The sequence below is a fragment of the Salvia splendens genome, chromosome 22 (assembly GCF_004379255.2).
Source record: "Salvia splendens isolate huo1 chromosome 22, SspV2, whole genome shotgun sequence".
Lineage (NCBI taxonomy): Eukaryota > Viridiplantae > Streptophyta > Magnoliopsida > Lamiales > Lamiaceae > Salvia > Salvia splendens.
In genome coordinates, this window is record NC_056053.1 from 15,520,124 (window position 1) to 15,538,792 (window position 18,669).

At 37.7% G+C, this 18,669-nt stretch overlaps 4 pseudogenes; all 4 read right to left on the reverse strand.

Annotated features, from left to right (window-relative positions):
• Window positions 1-999: 999 nt before the first annotated feature.
• Window positions 1,000-2,461, reverse strand: LOC121786785 (annotated as a pseudogene).
• Window positions 2,462-3,225: 764 nt separating this feature from the next.
• LOC121786786 lies at window positions 3,226-4,686 on the reverse strand (annotated as a pseudogene).
• Window positions 4,687-5,321: 635 nt separating this feature from the next.
• On the reverse strand, window positions 5,322-6,908 carry LOC121786787 (annotated as a pseudogene).
• Window positions 6,909-7,614: 706 nt separating this feature from the next.
• LOC121786577 overlaps window positions 7,615-18,669 on the reverse strand; it is a 34,908-nt pseudogene continuing 23,853 nt past the window's right edge.

Consider the following 18,669-nt stretch of genomic DNA (forward strand, 5'->3'; position numbering starts at 1 on the left):
TGAGAAATACCTTTCGATTGAGTGAGGAAATTGAAGAGGTTGTGGCCGAGCTGCTGCGATTTTTGGAGAGAGTCGCGGCCACCCCACCCGTTTTCGATGGTCATCCGCAGTGCAGCCCACCGAGAAAGAACCATCTGAATTCATTCACCAAATTGCACCGCTGCCTCCGGAGTCATACGGTGGTTGTTCATCCTTCGAATTTTCCCTTTTTTCTTCTTCTTTGAAATTGACACACGAAAAAGAAAATTCAGAGATTGAAGAAGTTGATCGTATTTAGGGCTGCCCTTTTTGTTTTATTTAGTGTGGGCTCTTACACGATATTCAAAGGCCCCAAATAAATTTTAATGATGTATAAGTTCCGGAAAGAAAATACATTCATCCTTATCTAACTTTTTCATGATTTTATGAACAAACAATAAATTTTTAAAAAATACCCCTACTACGTATATATCATTAGGGGTGTGTTGGGGTCCTTACATCATCTTAGTCACAAATCACAGTCTTTGGATCCTTAAATTTAATGGTTGTGTTAAGCTACATTATTATTCTAAAAATCTACATTATTAGCCGCGGTACATTATTAGACTGGAAATATACATTATTAGACTGGAAATATACATTATTTGACTGGAAATATACATTATTTGACTAAAATGCTACATAAGTACTACATTTCTTGTCTTCCCATTAAACTTCAAAATAGCTCTTTCATGGAATATTACTTTTCAATCATAAGAGAAACTTGTTTGAGAATGATGAAAAATATAAGACATCCACAATTAGCATCAGTATGTGCGTTCTCTAGTTACTTGCAGCAAAGTAGGAACAAAACGACTTGAACAAAAAATATCCTGAAACATAAGATAACTTTAGAGGATTTGAACAAAAAACATCCTGAAACACTCAACAAAACATAAGAAGAATACAAACAAAAATGTTGTCTTTACATATACTCAAATATTCGTACCTAAAGTGGCTCGAGCCAATGTAATCAATCCATCACTTCTTTCTCCCTTTACTCTTTTTTGAAACAACAGTCCATCCATCCACAACTTGAGGAGTATCTTTCGTGCTACTTTCATCAGCCACAATATCAGTCAGATTGTGATCCAATTGACGCTGTGGTTGTGGAGCATCAACTTCCATTGCTGACATATTGTTCTCTATTATTGCATCATCTTCATCACTGTCTTCCTCATCATCGCTGTTGGGCTGACAAAATAAAAATCGAAAGAGAGGAAAATTGAAGTTACTGATGTGAGTAACATGAATAGAAGTTACCGAATGCTATTCATCAATCCTATAACATAATTAATATGGTTATGGCTAACCACGCAAGTCATAATACTAAAACTTCTCCCGTTAACACAGTTACACAGAAACTTAGGAGATAAGTGGCAGCAGTCTTACCTGTCTCGTATACGAAACACTTGGAACATTTTTTTCTCGCAGCTTCTTTATCGAGTCAAACTGACCTTCTAACATTCTTCACGCATTACCATAAACTTTTCTGCAACCTACGCAAAAAAAAACTCAAAGATAAAAAATTGGAATATGGTGATTGATAAGTATGGATGATAGTATTCTAATTATCCTTTATCAGCGACCATGAAACAACTCAATCAAGTAGGTGATATCGATATCTATTATTTACAACCACCTTGGGTAATCATTATTCATTATTCAGAGTATAAATTGTGCATGATTGTAATTTAGAAGTTTTTATGTCGAACTAGCTACACAAGGCAAGTACCTGCTTCCATTTTGAATATTGGCTCGTTGTACATAATATGACTATCTTAAGCTCATTTGGTTAAGTGCAATGAGAGAATACAAAGAAGTATCAGATAGATGGAAATCCCAGTTCCCTTCATATTTTCTAGTAATTTTCCCCTTAATTACAAGATTTGAGTAGAGAATTTTTACTTTACTCTTTAATTTCCATCCTACACACCTAGCATTTGATTCAGGTTCGAGCAATAGAAGTTATTAAGCCTTCACATATGAATGGACATGAAGTAATTAGTAGGAGCCAAAATTAGGGCAAATAGATGAAGATGATATACCTCCTCAACAGTGCCGTCCTGAATCTCAGTATTGAGAGAGTCCATGAATTCATAAAGTATATCCTCTACATCATCAATATACACTTGATCTGCACAACAAATAAAATCCAACAATTACTAAAACAAACTTAGGTTTTTATACCATCTCAATATCACTGTGTTTTAGCATATGAATAGATATTAATTAACCAGTATCAGTTCAAGAAAGAAATACCTTTCGATTGAGTGAGGAAATTGAAGAGGTTGTGGCCGAGCAGCTGCGATTTCTGGAGAGAGTCGCGGCCACCCCACCCGTTTTCGATGGCCATCCGCAGTGCAGTCCACCGAGAAAGAACCATCTGAATTCATTCACCGAATTGCGCCGCTGCCTCCGGAGTCATACGGTGGTTGTTCATCCTTCGAATTTGCCCTTTTTTCTTCTTCTTTGAAATTGACACGAAAAAAAAAATTCAGAGATTGAAGAAGTTGATCGTATTTAGGGCTGCCCTTTTTGTTTTATTTAGTGTGGGCTCTTACACGATATTCAAAGGCCCAAAATAAAGTTTAATGATGTATAAGTTCCGGAATGAAAATACATTCATCCTTATCTAACTTTTTCATGATTTTATGAACAAACAATAAATTTTTAAAAAATACCCCTACTACGTATATATCATTAGGGGTGTGTTGGGGTCCTTACATCATCTTAGTCACAAATCACAGTCTTTGGATCCTTAAATTGAATGGTTGTGTTAAGCTACATTATTATTCTAAAAATCTACATTATTAGCCGTGGTACATTATTAGACTGGAAATATACATTATTTGACTAAAATGCTACATAAGTACTACATTTCTTGTCTTCCCATTAAGCATCAAAATAGCTCTTTCATGGACTATTACTTTTCAATCAAAAGAGAAACTTGTTTGAAAATGATGAAAAATATAAGACATCCACAATTAGCATCAGTATGTGCGTTCTCTAGTTACTTGCAGCAAAGTAGGAACAAAATGACTTGAACAAAAAATATCCTGAAACATAAGATAACTTTAGAGGATTTGAACAAAAAACATCCTGAAACACTCAAAAAAACATAAAAAGAATTCAAACAAAAATGTTGTCTTTACATATACTCAAATATTCGTACCTAAAGTGGCTCGAGCCAATGTAATCAATCCATCACTTCTTTCTCCCTTTACTCTTTTTTGAAACAACAGTCCATCCATCCACAACTTGAGGAGTATCTTTCGTGCTACTTTCATCAGCCACAATATCAGTCAGATTGTGATCCAATTGGCGTTGTGGTTGTGGAGCATCAACTTCCATTGCTGACATATTGTTCTCTATTATTGCATCATCTTCATCACTGTCTTCCTCATCATCGTTGTTGGGCTGACAAAATAGAAATCGAAAGAGAGGAAAATTGAAGTTACTGATGTGAGTAACATGAATAGAAGTTACCGAATGCTATTCATCAATCCTATAACATAATTAATATGGATATGGCTAACCACGCAAGTCATAATACTAAAACTTCTCCCGTTAACACAGTTACACAGAAACTTAGGAGATAAGTGGCAGCAGTCTTACCTGTCTCGTATACGAAACGCTTGGAACATTTTTTTCTCGCAGCTTCTTTATCGAGTCAAACTGACCTTCTAACATTCTTCACGCATTACCATAAACTTTTCTGCAACCTACGCAAAAAAAATTCAAAGATAAAAAATTGGAATATGGTGATTGATAAGTATGTATGATAGTATTCTAATTATCCTTTATCAGCGACCATGAAACAACTCAATCAAGTAGGTGATATCGATATCTATTGTTTACAACCACCTTGGGTAATCATTATTCATTATTCAGAGTATAAATTGTGCATGATTGTAATTTAGGAGTTTTTATGTCGAACTAGCTACACAAGGCAAGTACCTGCTTCCATTTTGAATATTGGCTCGTTGTACATAATATGACTATCTTAAGCTCATTTGGTTAAGTGCAATGAGAGAATACAGAGAAGTATCAGATAGATGGAAATCCCAGTTCCCTTCATATTTTCTAGTAATTTTCCCCTTAATTACAAGATTTGAGTAGAGAATTTTTACTTTACTCTTTAATTTCCATCCTACACACCTAGCATTTGATTCAGGTTCGAGCAATAGAAGTTATTAAGCCTTCACATATGAATGGACATGAAGTAATTAGTAGGAGCCAAAATTAGGGCAAAGAGATGAAGATGATATACCTCCTCAACACTGCCGTCCTGAATCTCAGTATTGAGAGAGTCCATGAATTCATAAAGTATATCCTCTACATCATCAATATACACTTAATCTGCACAACTAATAAAATCCAACAATTACTAAAACAAACTTAGGTTTTTATACCATCTCAATAACACTGTGTTTTAGCATATGAATAGATATTAATTAACCAGTATCAGTTCAAGTGAGAAATACCTTTCGAATGAGTGAGGAAATTGAAGAGGTTGTGGCCGAGCTGCTGCGATTTCTGGAGAGAGTCGCGGCCACCCCACCCGTTTTCGATGGCCATCCGCAGTGCAGTCCACCGAGAAAGAACCATCTGAATTCATTCACCGAATTGCGCCGCTGCCTCCGGAGTCATACGGTGGTTGTTCATCCTTCGAATTTGCCCTTTTTTCTTCTTCTTTGAAATTGACACGGAAAAAGAAAATTCAGAGATTGAAGAAGTTGATCGTATTTAGGGGTGCCCTTTTTGTTTTATTTAGTGTGGGCTCTTACACGATATTCAAAGGCCCAAAATAAAGTTTAATGATGTATAAGTTCCGGAAAGAAAATACATTCATCCTTATCTAACTTTTTCATGATTTTATGAACAAACAATAAATTTTTAAAAAATACCCCTACTACGTATATATCATTAGGGGTGTGTTGGGGTCCTTACATCATCTTAGTCACAAATCACAGTCTTTGGATCCTTAAATTGAATGGTTGTGTTAAGCTACATTATTATTCTAAAAATCTATATTATTAGCCGCGGTACATTATTAGACAGGAAATATACATTATTTGACTAAAATGCTACATAAGTACTACATTTCTTGTCTTCCCATTAAGCATCAAAATAGCTCTTTCATGGACTATTACTTTTCAATCAAAAGAGAAACTTGTCTGAAAATGATGAAAAATATAAGACATCCACAATTAGCATCAGTATGTGCGTTCTCTAGTTACTTGCAGCAAAGTAGGAACAAAACGACTTGAACAAAAAATATCCTGAAACATAAGATAACTTTAGAGGATTTGAACAAAAAACATCCTGAAACACTCAACAAAACATAAAAAGAATACAAACAAAAATGTTGTCTTTACATATACTCAAATATTCGTACCTAAAGTGGCTCGAGCCAATGTAATCAATCCACCACTTCTTTCTCCCTTTACTCTTTTTTGAAACAACAGTCCATCCATCCACAACTTGAGGAGTATCTTTTGTGCTACTTTCATCAGCCACAATATCAGTCAGATTGTGATCCAATTGGCGCTATGGTTGTGGAGCATCAACTTCCATTGCTGACATATTGTTCTCTATTATTGCATCATCTTCATCACTGTCTTCCTCATCATCACTGTTGGGCTGACAAAATAGAAATCGAAAGAGAGGAAAATTGAAGTTACTGATGTGAGTAACATGAATAGAAGTTACCGAATGCTATTCATCAATCCTATAACATAATTAATATAGATATGGCTAACCACGCAAGTCATAATACTAAAACTTCTCCATTTAACCCAGTTACACAGACACTTAGGAGATAAGTGGCAGCAGTCTTACTTGTCTCGTATACGAAACACTTGGAACATTTGTTTCTCGCAGCTTCTTTATCGAGTCAAACTGACCTTCTAACATTCTTCACGCATTACCATAACCTTTTCTGCAACCTACGCAAAAACAAAGAAAAAAAATTGGAATATGGTGATTGATAAGTATGTATGATAATATTCTAATTATCCTTTATCAGCGACCATGAAACAACTCAATCAAGTAGGTGATATCGATATCTATAGTTTACAACCACCTTGGGTAATCATTATTCATTATTCAGAGTATAAATTGTGCATGATTGTAATTTAGGAGTTTTTTATGTCGAACTAGCTACACAAGGCAAGTACCTGCTTCCATTTTGAATATTGGCTCGTTGCACATAATATGACTATCTTAAGCTCATTTGGTTAAGTGCAATAAGAGAATACAGAGAAGTATCAGATAGATGGAAATCTCAGTTCCCTTCATATTTTCTAGTAATTTTCCCCTTTATTACAAGATTTGAGTAGAGAATTTTTACTTTACTCTTTAATTTCCATCCTACACACCTAGCATTTGATTCAGGTTCGAGCAATAGAAGTTATTAAGCCTTCACATATGAATGGACATGAAGTAATTAGTAGGAGCCAAAATTAGGGCAAATAGATGAAGATGATATACCTCCTCAACACTGCCGTCCTGAATCTCAGTATTGAGAGAGTCCATGAATTCATAAAGTATATCCTCTACATCATCAATATACACTTAATCTGCACAACAAATAAAATCCAACAATTACTAAAACAAACTTAGGTTTTTATACCATCTCAATAACACTGTGTTTTAGCATATGAATAGATATTAATTAACCAGTATCAGTTCAAGTGAGAAATACCTTTCGATTGAGTGAGGAAATTGAAGAGGTTGTGGCCGAGCTGCTGCGATTTCTGGAGAGAGTCGCGGCCACCCCACCCGTTTTCGATGGCCATCCGCAGTGCAGTCCACCGAGAAAGAACCATCTGAATTCATTCACCGAATTGCGCCGCTGCCTCCGGAGTCATACGGTGGTTGTTCATCCTTCGAATTTGCCCTTTTTTCTTCTTCTTTGAAATTGACACGGAAAAAGAAAATTCAGAGATTGAAGAAGTTGATCGTATTTAGGGCTGCCCTTTTTGTTTTATTTAGTGTGGGCTCTTACACGATATTCAAAGGCCCAAAATAAAGTTTAATGATGTATAAGTTCCGGAAAGAAAATACATTCATCCTTATCTAACTTTTTCATGATTTTATGAACAAACAATAAATTTTTAAAAAATACCCCTACTACGTATATATCATTAGGGGTGTGTTGGGGTCCTTACATCATCTTAGTCACAAATCACAGTCTTTGGATCCTTAAATTGAATGGTTGTGTTAAGCTACATTATTATTCTAAAAATCTATATTATTAGCCGCGGTACATTATTAGACTGGAAATATACATTATTTGACTAAAATGCTACATAAGTACTACATTTCTTGTCTTCCCATTAAGCATCAAAATAGCTCTTTCATGGACTATTACTTTTCAATCAAAAGAGAAACTTGTTTGAAAATGATGAAAAATATAAGAAATCCACAATTAGCATCAGTATGTGCGTTCTCTAGTTACTTGCAGCAAAGTAGGAACAAAACGACTTGAACAAAAAATATCCTGAAACATAAGATAAATTTAGAGGATTTGAACAAAAAACATCCTGAAACACTCAACAAAACATGAGAAGAATGCAAACAAAAATGTTGTCTTTACATATACTCAAATATTCGTACCTAAAGTGGCTCGAGCCAATGTAATCAATCCATCACTTCTTTCTCCCTTTACTCTTTTTTGAAACAACAGTCCATCCATCCACAACTTGAGGAGTATCTTTCGTGCTACTTTCATCAGCCACAATATCATTCAGATTGTGATCCAATTGGCGCTGTGATTGTGGAGCATCAACTTCCATTGCTGACATATTGTTCTCTATAATTGCATCATCTTCATCACTGTCTTCCTCATCATCGCTGTTGGGCTGACAAAATAGAAATCGAAAGAGAGGAAAATTGAAGTTACTGATGTGAGTAACATGAATAGAAGTTACTGAATGCTATTCATCAATCCTATAACATAACTAATATGGATATGGCTAACCATGCAAGTCATAATACTAAAACTTCTCCCGTTAACACAGTTACACAGAAACTTAGGAGATAAGTGGCAGCAGTCTTACCTGTCTCGTATACGAAACACTTGGAACATTTGTTTCTCGCAGCTTCTTTATCGAGTCAAACTGACCTTCTAACATTCTTCACGCATTACCATAAACTTTTCTGCAACCTACGCAAAAAAAATTCAAAGATAAAAAATTGGAATATGGTGATTGATAAGTATGTATGATTGTATTCTAATTATCCTTTATCATCGACCATGAAACAACTCAATCAAGTAGGTGATATCGATATCTATTGTTTACAACCACCTTGGGTAATCATTATTCATTATACAGAGTATAAATTGTGCATAATTGCAATTTAGGAGTTTTTATGTCGAACTAGCTACACAAGGCAAATACCTGCTTCCATTTTGAATATTGGCTCGTTGCATATAATATGACTATCTTAAGCTCATTTGGTTAAGTGCAATGAGAGAATACAGAGAAGGATCAGATAGATGGAAATCCCAGTTCCCTTCATATTTTCTAGTAATTTTCCCCTTAATTACAAGATTTGAGTAGAGAATTTTTGCTTTACTCTTTAATTTCCATCCTACACACCTAGCATTTGATTCTGGTTCGAGCAATAGAAGTTATTAAGCCTTCACATATGAATGGACATGAAGTAATTAGTAGGAGCCAAAATTAGGGCAAATAGATGAAGATGATATACCTCCTTGATAAGGCTAATTTCATGCAAAGGTCTAGGGCTTTAATTTGTGAAATTTCTGGGTCTAACGCACGTTTTAAGCCAGGTGTGTGAAGATTTTCGCCAGGTCCTTGATAAGGCTAATTTCATGCACAGTTGCGTGGACCTAGGAAGAAGGCGAATAAGTGGACATTATGCGGAAAATTGCTTGACGGAGGAAGCCTCGGAGTTGAAGGGTAGAATAGGGATTTCTACGAAGACTCTAGAAGGCTATGTCCGCGTCTATAAAAGTAAGAAGCATGCACGCTGGAGGGATCTTCTCGGTGGGAGACCTTGCTAACAGCCTGTAGCTTAGTTCACTTTTCTTCACACTCTTGGGTTCTTTCGTCGGGAAATTCAGGGCTCACTTGGGGGTTCACCTCTAGTTTTCATACATTTCGATCTGGTTGTAACACCGTCCTTCTTAGGGTGAAGAAACAATTTATTTTCCGAGTAAACTTCTGTTGAATTCACCGAGCTTCGCTGTTCGAAGCTCGGACCTCTTTATTTTCTGGATATTTCCCTGTTTTATGCAAGTTTTGTTTTCACTTATGCCGATTGTGTTAAACTTTGTTTGTTGATTATTGTTACGTGAATTCTGAGTTGGAATGTTGGAGTTGGTTGTTTTCGAGGCTGGATCTGGGAGAATGGAGTTTGTTAGTGGATGAATCGGAGTTTTTAACTTGTTGTTGTTGTGGGGTTGTCTGTGATTGTTGGATTTTGGAGCTGATCGGAGTAGATCTGTGAGAATCGGAGTTATGGAGTTGATTTTGCTGAGTATTGCGTTCGGATGGCTTGGATCCGGAGTGGATTAAGCATTCGACGTGAATCTGAGCCGTGCTGATTTAATTTCATGCCTAGCTTACGTGTTTTCATTTCCTTTCGCCTAGTTTATGTAGGTCTGATGTATTTCCGATTCGTAGCTAGTTTCCGGCGTCCTGATTTCTATATTCTTTTCGAATCTAGGTGTATGCTCTGTTTTCTCCATTTACGCGTCTGAGTTGGTTGGGAAATTGCATGAGTTTGTTAGTTGCAGCTTTTACCGTACTTACCTTATTTGAATGTCGTGGTCCCCACTTTTCAATTCTCTCTGCCTAGTCATATTTAGTTAGTCATTACATGGTCTAGTGAGTAATTGTTTCTTCCGGTGTTGATGTCTGATTTTATAAGTGTTTTATATCCTAGATCTAGCATTTAAATTCCGTGCCCAGGTCTAGTGGTAGTTTAAACCTCAACCCTTTTGCGTGGCAGCAGCCGCTCGTCCACAAAGTCTCTAAGCACTACTTCATGAATCCATCTTCGTGGGATCGACCCCACTTCCCTATACTATGGACGGGTTGAGGGATTTTATTTTTGAAGGAGAGTCGAGGGTGTCCAACGACAGAAGCACTCTGTGCTCCTTGAGTTCCTGGACCTAGTGATCCAGTGGATTTAAGAAGCGCAGTGTCTTGACCGAGAGATTGCATTAGTTTTCTCTGTAAGCACACGAGCCCCTCTCCTCACACCAAGTCTCAAACTTCAAATGGCGCCGTTGCCGGGGATGGATGGCATGCTTAGTGTTAGTGTTCAGAGTCTGTGGTGTAAATAGTTCTGATTGTTTTCTTTCTCTTTTGTTTGCAGTTTATGAGCAGAGGCTCAAGATCTACCTATTGGAGCAACTCATCTGGATGGAAGCACGGCCAGTTTAACTGGCTGGTTAAGGATACAGTCTCTACTGTGACCACCAGATCAGGGTTCACCACGGGAGATCTGTTTCCGAGTGAATTTACTAGCGACGAGTCTTGGACGTCGTCAGGACGCGAAGATCCAGATTCACCACCCGAATCAGAAACAGAGTCAGAAACAGGGGAAGCAGAGGAAGTAGTCATGGCGCAGGTGGTAGATCCAGATCCAGAAATCGGCTCTCTCACTGCCCATTTAGATGGAGAACCAGCTCAAGCTAGAATGATGAATCCACGCCAGAGAACTATCAAGATCAAGACGAACGTACTCGGCATCTTGCCGACGTTCTCTGGGCGTAGAAATGAGTGTCCATATGAGTTCTTAAATGAATTCAGTAAGTTATGTGGTATTCAGAAGAGGCCAAATGATGCAACGGAGGAGGATTATCGCCTACGTGCTATTCCGTTTACCTTGAAGGGGGAAGCTAATACATGGTTATTGAGGTTGCCTCCAGATTCTATCCGCACGTGGAGGGACTTCAAGTTGGAATTCTTAGATTATTTCTTCCCGTCCAACAAGACGAATGCACTAAAAAAAGAAATACTAGAGTGTAAGCAGGATTACGATGAGTGTTTGAGTCAGTATTGGTCGAGATTTAAGGGGTTGTTGGACGCATGCCCAAATCACCGAATGATAGAGGCAGAGACCTACTCTCTGTTTTACGAAGGAGCAACTCCCGAGTCAAAGGACTTAATGAACTCCTCGGGTGAGGGAAATTTCACAAGAAAAAGGGGAAGTGAGGCAAGAGAGATCATAGGGAAGTTGATCGACGCTAAGAAAACGTACGATAACCCTAGGAATGCAGTGAGAAGAGGATCGGTGCATGCTGTGAGAAAACAAGAAGATGACAAAGTCGAAGCAAGGATTGATAGGCTCGAGAAGGCTCTTTTGAACGCGATTGAAAAGACGATTCCACTGGCTTCACAAGGGAAGGAGAAATCACCTGGTCCAGGAGACAATCAAATTCAACAATATTACGGGACCCAGGAAGGAGATTATCAGGCCCAGGTCAATGCAATGGGAAGTTGGAATCCCGATGGGAGCTGGAATCCAGGGAGACAAAGAGATGCACCCTGTAGAAACCATCCAAATTTCAGATGGACTGACAATGAGCAGAATCAGCCAGCACCACAACAAAGTCAGCAGTTTGCACCTCAGCCCGAAAGACAAGGTAACTGGTCAGGAAAGAATCAAGAGGGGCAAGGCAACTGGATCAATCGGAACCAAGGAGACCACTCGAGCTGGGGAAACAGAAATCAGAGCAATCTAGGAAACTCTTATGTACTACCGCACCAAAGGAATTTTCATAACAATTACCAAGGTCAAGGAAATCAGTATAACAATTCTTCAGGAGGTCAAGGAAACGCTCGCCAGAATCAAGTGAGTGGACCGACTCTGAGTATAGGGCCAGGACCCAGTCGGCCACCGAAGCCATCAAAGAGTATCGATGATATGGTGCACGACCTCGTCAGTTCTCAGCAACATATGCAAAATAATCTGCAATCGAACAATGACGTAGTGCACAAGCTTAAAGATGCTCAACAGGAGCAAAAAGCAGCCATGGATATGTTGGCTAAGCAATTGTCCCAGATAGCCACTTCTTTGAGTGATATGAGGGGAAATGAGGGAAAGATTCCCGCTTCAGTAAGGCCACCAGATAGAGCGAATATAAGTCAGATTACCTTGAGATCCGGGAAGGGATATGATGGGCCAGTGGTAAGAACGAAAGAAGCGACAAGCCCCAAGGAAAGCAAGGAAGAGGAAACAATTCCTAGGTCTAGGGACTTGGAGAGAGAAAGTTCTTTGGTCAAGGATGATCATAGAAAAGGAGATTTGGAGAAACCCCTGCCCAAGACAACGGAACCATTCTTCCTCGATCCAGAGCCAGTATTGGAAAACGAGGCAGTAAGGGAGGAAACTGGAGAATCTGATGCGTAGCATATTTCTTATACTTTTCCCCCTAAACTACACATTTTTATGTTAATTATAACTCATCAAGTTGTATTTGTATTGAAGTTTAGGAGGGTTGGAAGCTGGAAGTTCGCCGGGTGGAATTGGCAAAGCATGCAGAGATCAGAAAGTTCGCCCGGTCGGGTGATTCTTCAAGACACAAAACGCCCGGTCGGGCGTTTTCCGCGATGCACCCAGCAGCAGTTCGCCCGGTCGGGTGATTATCCCTGCTAATTTCGCCCGGTCGGGCGTTTGTGACTCTAACTGCAAAATGGCAGAAAGAATTGTGACAAGGGGGACAGTGGCAGAAAAAAAAGGAAAAGGAGTGACAGGGGGTAGGAAAAATGAGAAAAGGAGTGACAGAGGGGAGAGAAGGAAAGGAGACGGATCTGGAGAGGATTTGTCTTGGAAATTGAGATTGAGTTGGGAGAAACAAATAGGCAAATTGGAAGTGGAAGTGACGTGTTTAGCTAGGAAAAAAGAATTATCAAAAGCCAAGTCATCATCTTCAAGCTCCATGGTTTCAAGGATTTTCATCTCCATTATCTTTGTTTTTAGTTTGATTATGTTAGGCTAAGAATATTGTGTTGCTCCAAACATATAATCGGATAATTTGTTCATGTGATTTATGCTTTATTCTTCTTCATCTTCTGATCGTCTTTATCACAATTTTATTGTTTAAATCTATTACTTGTGGTGCATCATTTGTAGTAGATACTTATTCTTATTCAAATGTCTCTTTAACTTTGAATAAGATGGATCATTGTGATAATGAATTATCAATTAGATTTGTTCAAATAATAATTTGATAATGGATTTCTTGTGCTTATAGTAATTAATCTTTGAGTCTCGCGCTTCCGTAGGATCCGTAGATTAATGAAAATTAGTTTATTGAATATGTGTTCAACTATTCTTAAACTATTGTATGTCGAGCATGTTTAGTGCTAGCATCGTGAATTGATATTAAAGTCCCGTACTTCATAAGATAGAGTTGGCTATTAGAATAAATCACCGTTTTATCCGTGAATGTTTGGAGTAACAAGTTCTTCTCTTAATTCGTCTTACTCGTTTTATTCCTTTTAATTGTTTTAGCTTAATATTGAAAACAAAATCTTCAAATCAAAATACCTTTTAGTATGTCTTTCCTTTGCTTTGGAATTAAATAATCTTTCCTTCCCTGTGGATCGACACTCAAAGTACTACATTCGACTCTGTATTCTTGCAGAATCGTTGTAATATTAGAGTTAATTAATTGAACTTGAGTGCAAAACCATATTGCTTTAATCGACCTATAATTACACATCAAGTTTTGGCGCCGTTGCCGGGGATTGGGGGAGAGCAATTGGGGGATTGGAATTGATTAAAAATTTGAGAGAGAAAGGGACGGCAGGAGAGAGAGAAAAAGGCTGTCGGTTTACAAAATGGTTGTGGGAAGTTTAATTTGATTATTTTAAGGGACAATTATAAGAAAATAGGGGAAGGACAGTTTTTAGACGGGAGGAAGAAAATAGGAGAAGGAAGAAGAGGAAGGAAGGATCCATACTCCATCCCGGAGGAGATCATCCATCATCTAGAGTTGGAGAACACCACGGAGTTCACGGTTCACGGTTCTTTTGGTGTAATTCATTTTAGTATGTTTGGCTAAATTTCCTTCGTTGCTCCGAATATGTTGTAGGGTGAATTGTTGGATACTTTGATGATTATTATGGTTTGATTTACGTGTGATTCTTGTTTATGAATTGTTTAATTTTTCTACTAATCTTGAGACGTCTAGTTAGGTAGAATTTTGTAGCCATTATTCTATTGCCTCTTTAGCATAGATTTTGGTCGTACTCATATGCAAGGAACTCGAGATTTGATACTTGTTCAGGGAGATAATCTCGAGTGGATCGATAGTTTTCATCTATAAATTTGGTTTAGTGTCTGCTGCGCTTCCGCGTGGGCATTAAGTTAAATGAGCTAATTATCGTGTTTGACAATTGAAGAAGCTAATCTAAAGCTTGCTACGCGACCTAGTGGTGGTGATAGGTTAGTGAGTAGAACTTGGGAGACGTGTTCAGCTTATCCTAGGTTTACAATTCTCTTGAAGTGTTCAGCGGATAGGGAGCGTAAAACAAACTTAATCCTCTTAAACCTAGTCTTGATCATAGTAGTCCATCGAAGTATCCCAATTCATAAGCCCGAGACATATTGGAGCAATGATTTCTTCTTATCCTCTATTTTCTAAGTTTTGTATTTTTTGTTTATCTTTTTGTGTTTTATCTTCTCTTTATCAAATTTTAGTTTGTTAATCTCAAATTAAATAACCTACGCCTCCTTGTGGTTCGACACTCTTTTACTACAACTACATCTGTACTCTTGCAGATAGGTTGTAATTTTAGAGCTACTTTAATTAAACTTGTGTGATATTAATCCATTGATATAAAAGCTCGAAAATTACACATCAGAATCCTCAACAGAAAGCTCTACAGGAGTCGAGAAGCGACTGAAGCCTTTCCCAAGCTGGGGGGAAGCCAAGAAGAAGAAGGAAGAGCCGGTGGATTTCATGGATATTTTTGGAAAATTGGAGATCAATCTACCATTCTTACAGGCTTTAAAATTGTCGATGTTTAGCAAGTTCATCAAGGAATTTATAGCTGGAAAGGCTAGACCCAGTGGAAAGATTTTGATAGGCGACAACGTCTCTGCAGTGATTCAAAAGCGGAGGATGCCTTCGAAATGCAATGATCCAGGTATGTTTACCTTACCCATCTCTATTGGTGATGTACAAATCGAGCATGCCATGTGTGATTTGGGTGCGTCGATAAATGTGTTACCACTGTCTATATACAAGAAGCTAATAGGGGTAGGTATGGTGGACACGAAAGTTGTGATCCAATTGGCAGATAGGTCATGCATTTGTCCTGAAGGAGTACTTGAGAATGTATAGTAAAGGTGCAGGATTTCTTGTACCCAGCCGATTTTCATGTGATAAGAATGAGTGATAATGAGTCTGCAGTGTCTGGCGGAGTACTTTTAGGGAGACCTTTCTTACGTACCGCTAAGACTATCATTGATGTTTTTGACGGTACTATTTGCCTTGATTATAATGGGGAGAAATATACATTCAGCATAGACGAGGCAATGAAAAAACCTCTTGACGTTGAAAATTTGCATGCTGTAGATGTTATTATGTCACGACCGCCCAAACAAGATGGTACCACAACGCGGCGATCGTGACCGACATGCATGGACAACAATTTAAAAGAACACCTTACTTAAAAGATTTTAAGGTAAATTTTTTTGAAAAGACCTAAGATAAAAATACTTTAAAAAAAAAGATAACCGAAAAATTAGACTTAAGAAAACACAACAATTAAATAACTAAAGTAAAGCAAACATTAACTCAAATCCCGAAGAATACCATCTTCAAAAGACGACGTAAACACACGTTTAAATCCTAACACCACCATACATGTTCAAACACAAAAACGTAAAGATTAAGGTCTTAAGACACAGTTTAAAATATAGCAGCGGATAAATAAGGTTCAAGAGAGTCAAGGATCACGCCTATGTATGACGACACAACGTATCCTAGGGTCTTTAGCCAGCTCAACATCCACCGCAACATCCCGCTCAACCTGCAAAATTTTTAAAAGAAATTGCAGGGCTGAGTACTTGTTGTACTCAATGGGCTCATGCCGAAAACATTTATATAGTTATGTCATCCATACCAGTGATCTCGAGTTTTATACGTAGTAAAGAAAATATCACGAGAACACAAAAATGTTTCATAGACTGGCCAGTCAAATAATCTCCCCACTTTTCACATCAATCCAACAATCACAACCACAGTGCGACGAAAGTGTGGCCACACTATTCGCCCACGAGACCGGCCGACTTGCAAGGACGGCTCACGATCCCACCAGTGTACACAGCCCGATAGGGTTTACGGCCCTACTCGGACCCGAATTCGTTTCACAACACAGCCATATAGCCTAACAGAGTAAACTCATACGAACTAGGCATCAGGCACACAATCTCATAACAAAAACAGTCCATGGCATGACATAACAGTTAAACCACCCTTGTATCTCCACATAATATTTTTCGGAAAAGTAAAGAGGTTTGAAAGAAAGCCCACCTCGTTCGCTTAGCAATTCACAACCCAACTTAGCAACTCTCGATCCTCGAGTTCACGACTACACAACACCCTTGTCAAAGACAACACAATTAGTTTCCCCCAACAACATATTACTATGCATGTCCTATCGATTCTCTCGTCGTTTTTCTCAAATCCCCGACCCGACATACGTCACAAAGATGGGAGAACACATCGTAACACATTTCGATTTATCACACGTGATCACATCATTTAGACACGTTCCTTGGACATACATGCATCATACAATACTTTTAAACTTGAGAAAAAGTGTCATTTAATCAAGGCAGAAAACTGGCAGAAATGCGCGACCATTTTGTAAAAATCACTTTAAATTCACCCGACCTCAAAACATGCTAAATTTTGGTCACGATACAGAGGACACATTCAAGTTCATCCATGAAAATTTTCATATCGAAATCACGTCATTTAGTCAGTCATATCATATATTGAACTCTCTGGTCGGAACATACAATTTCTGACAGTATTGCGCAGTTCATTTGAAAAATTCACCATAAATTCATACGATTCCCAAAAATGCTGAAAATTTAACACAACACAGAAGACACTTCAAATTTTCATATAGTTTAAGAATCACATCGATCGGAGGTCATTTGGTCAGTCAAACCGAAAACGAAACATTCATGGCGAGAACTCACGTTTCTGGCAGATTTGTGCAGTCAACTTCAAAAATTTATTAAAAATTCATTTTTCGATAAAACAGGCTGAAATTTACACGAGACACAGAAAACACCTTGAAGTTTACTCAGTAAAAATATCGTAGCAAAATTCGTTCGTTTGATGGGTCGAATACAGATCATAAGTCACTGGTCGTGCATCACAGGTTTCTGGTTCAAATTCGGGATTAGGGTTTTTTAAACTTCCACAACACAACCACCGATTTTTCATGCTCGAAAACACATAATCATGCTTACACGTTCTTCATACACATATTTGCACACAACTTCATATTATTCACAAATATTTCGATCCAATACACATGATTCCAATCAACAACGTAAAAATCAAACAAGTTCTTACGAACACACAATTTCCCTACCGTTAAAACTTGCGATCTATCAAACCTACACTCTCTACATGCATGTAGGACTCAAAACATGGTTCAAAAGAGAAGGAGAAGAAAAAGTGTGCAATTATACCTTCCTTTACAAAAACCAATCGGTAGAAGAGAAGAACGAAGCGATCCGTCGGAAACTCTCGAAGGTACTTTCAATGGATGCAAGAATAAGCTTGAATGAAAGATTTTTGGAGATGGGAGAGTGGAGAGGAGAGGGAAAACGTGTGAGGAGAGAAATGAGGGAGAGGGAGGCGTGTGAAAATAGTGGCTAGGGTTAGGATTTATTCTATTTTATGTACTAGGTTTAATTCATACCCAAGTAATAATTAAATTGTGAGAGGAATAAATTAAATAAAAATCCCACAATTAGATCACAAAGTAGGCGTGTATTTTGAGGGGATTAATTCCAAAATTTGCTGATTTAATTACAAGGAAATATAGCAATATTTACTTGGAGAGAATATATATTCATAATTTAGGAAATAAAAATAATGAATACAAGGGAACAATTAAATTAAATCTCCAAGTAGGAAATAATAGAAGGGGGCCGAAAATTTTAGGAAAAATTGTACAAGGAAATTATTTAAATCCCCAATTAAACAAAATAGGATTTAAATTAAGTAATTTTATTTATAGGAAAAAGGCTCCCATAAAATAGGCAACAATTAATTAAATTCCCACAAGGAAAAATAATGCAAAGGGGCGTGTGATATGGAGGAAAAATAGAAGGAAGATATTCACATCCCCAATTAATTAGACATGGGAATTTATTTGAATAAAATGGGGTTCCACAAAATAGGAACAAATAAAATATCCTCCATATTTTATTGGAGGGGCCGAAAATTGCTAGGCTCAAATAGCCAAGGAAATATTCCAACTCTCTCTTTATTTTGGGTGAAGAAATAAAATACAACATGATTTAATTGGATTTAAATCGAAAGATGGGGATCAATAATGCACCAATTAAATCAAGGGAAAATAATTCATTCTCCTATTTTAAATAGGAGATTTTTCGAAACTCCCA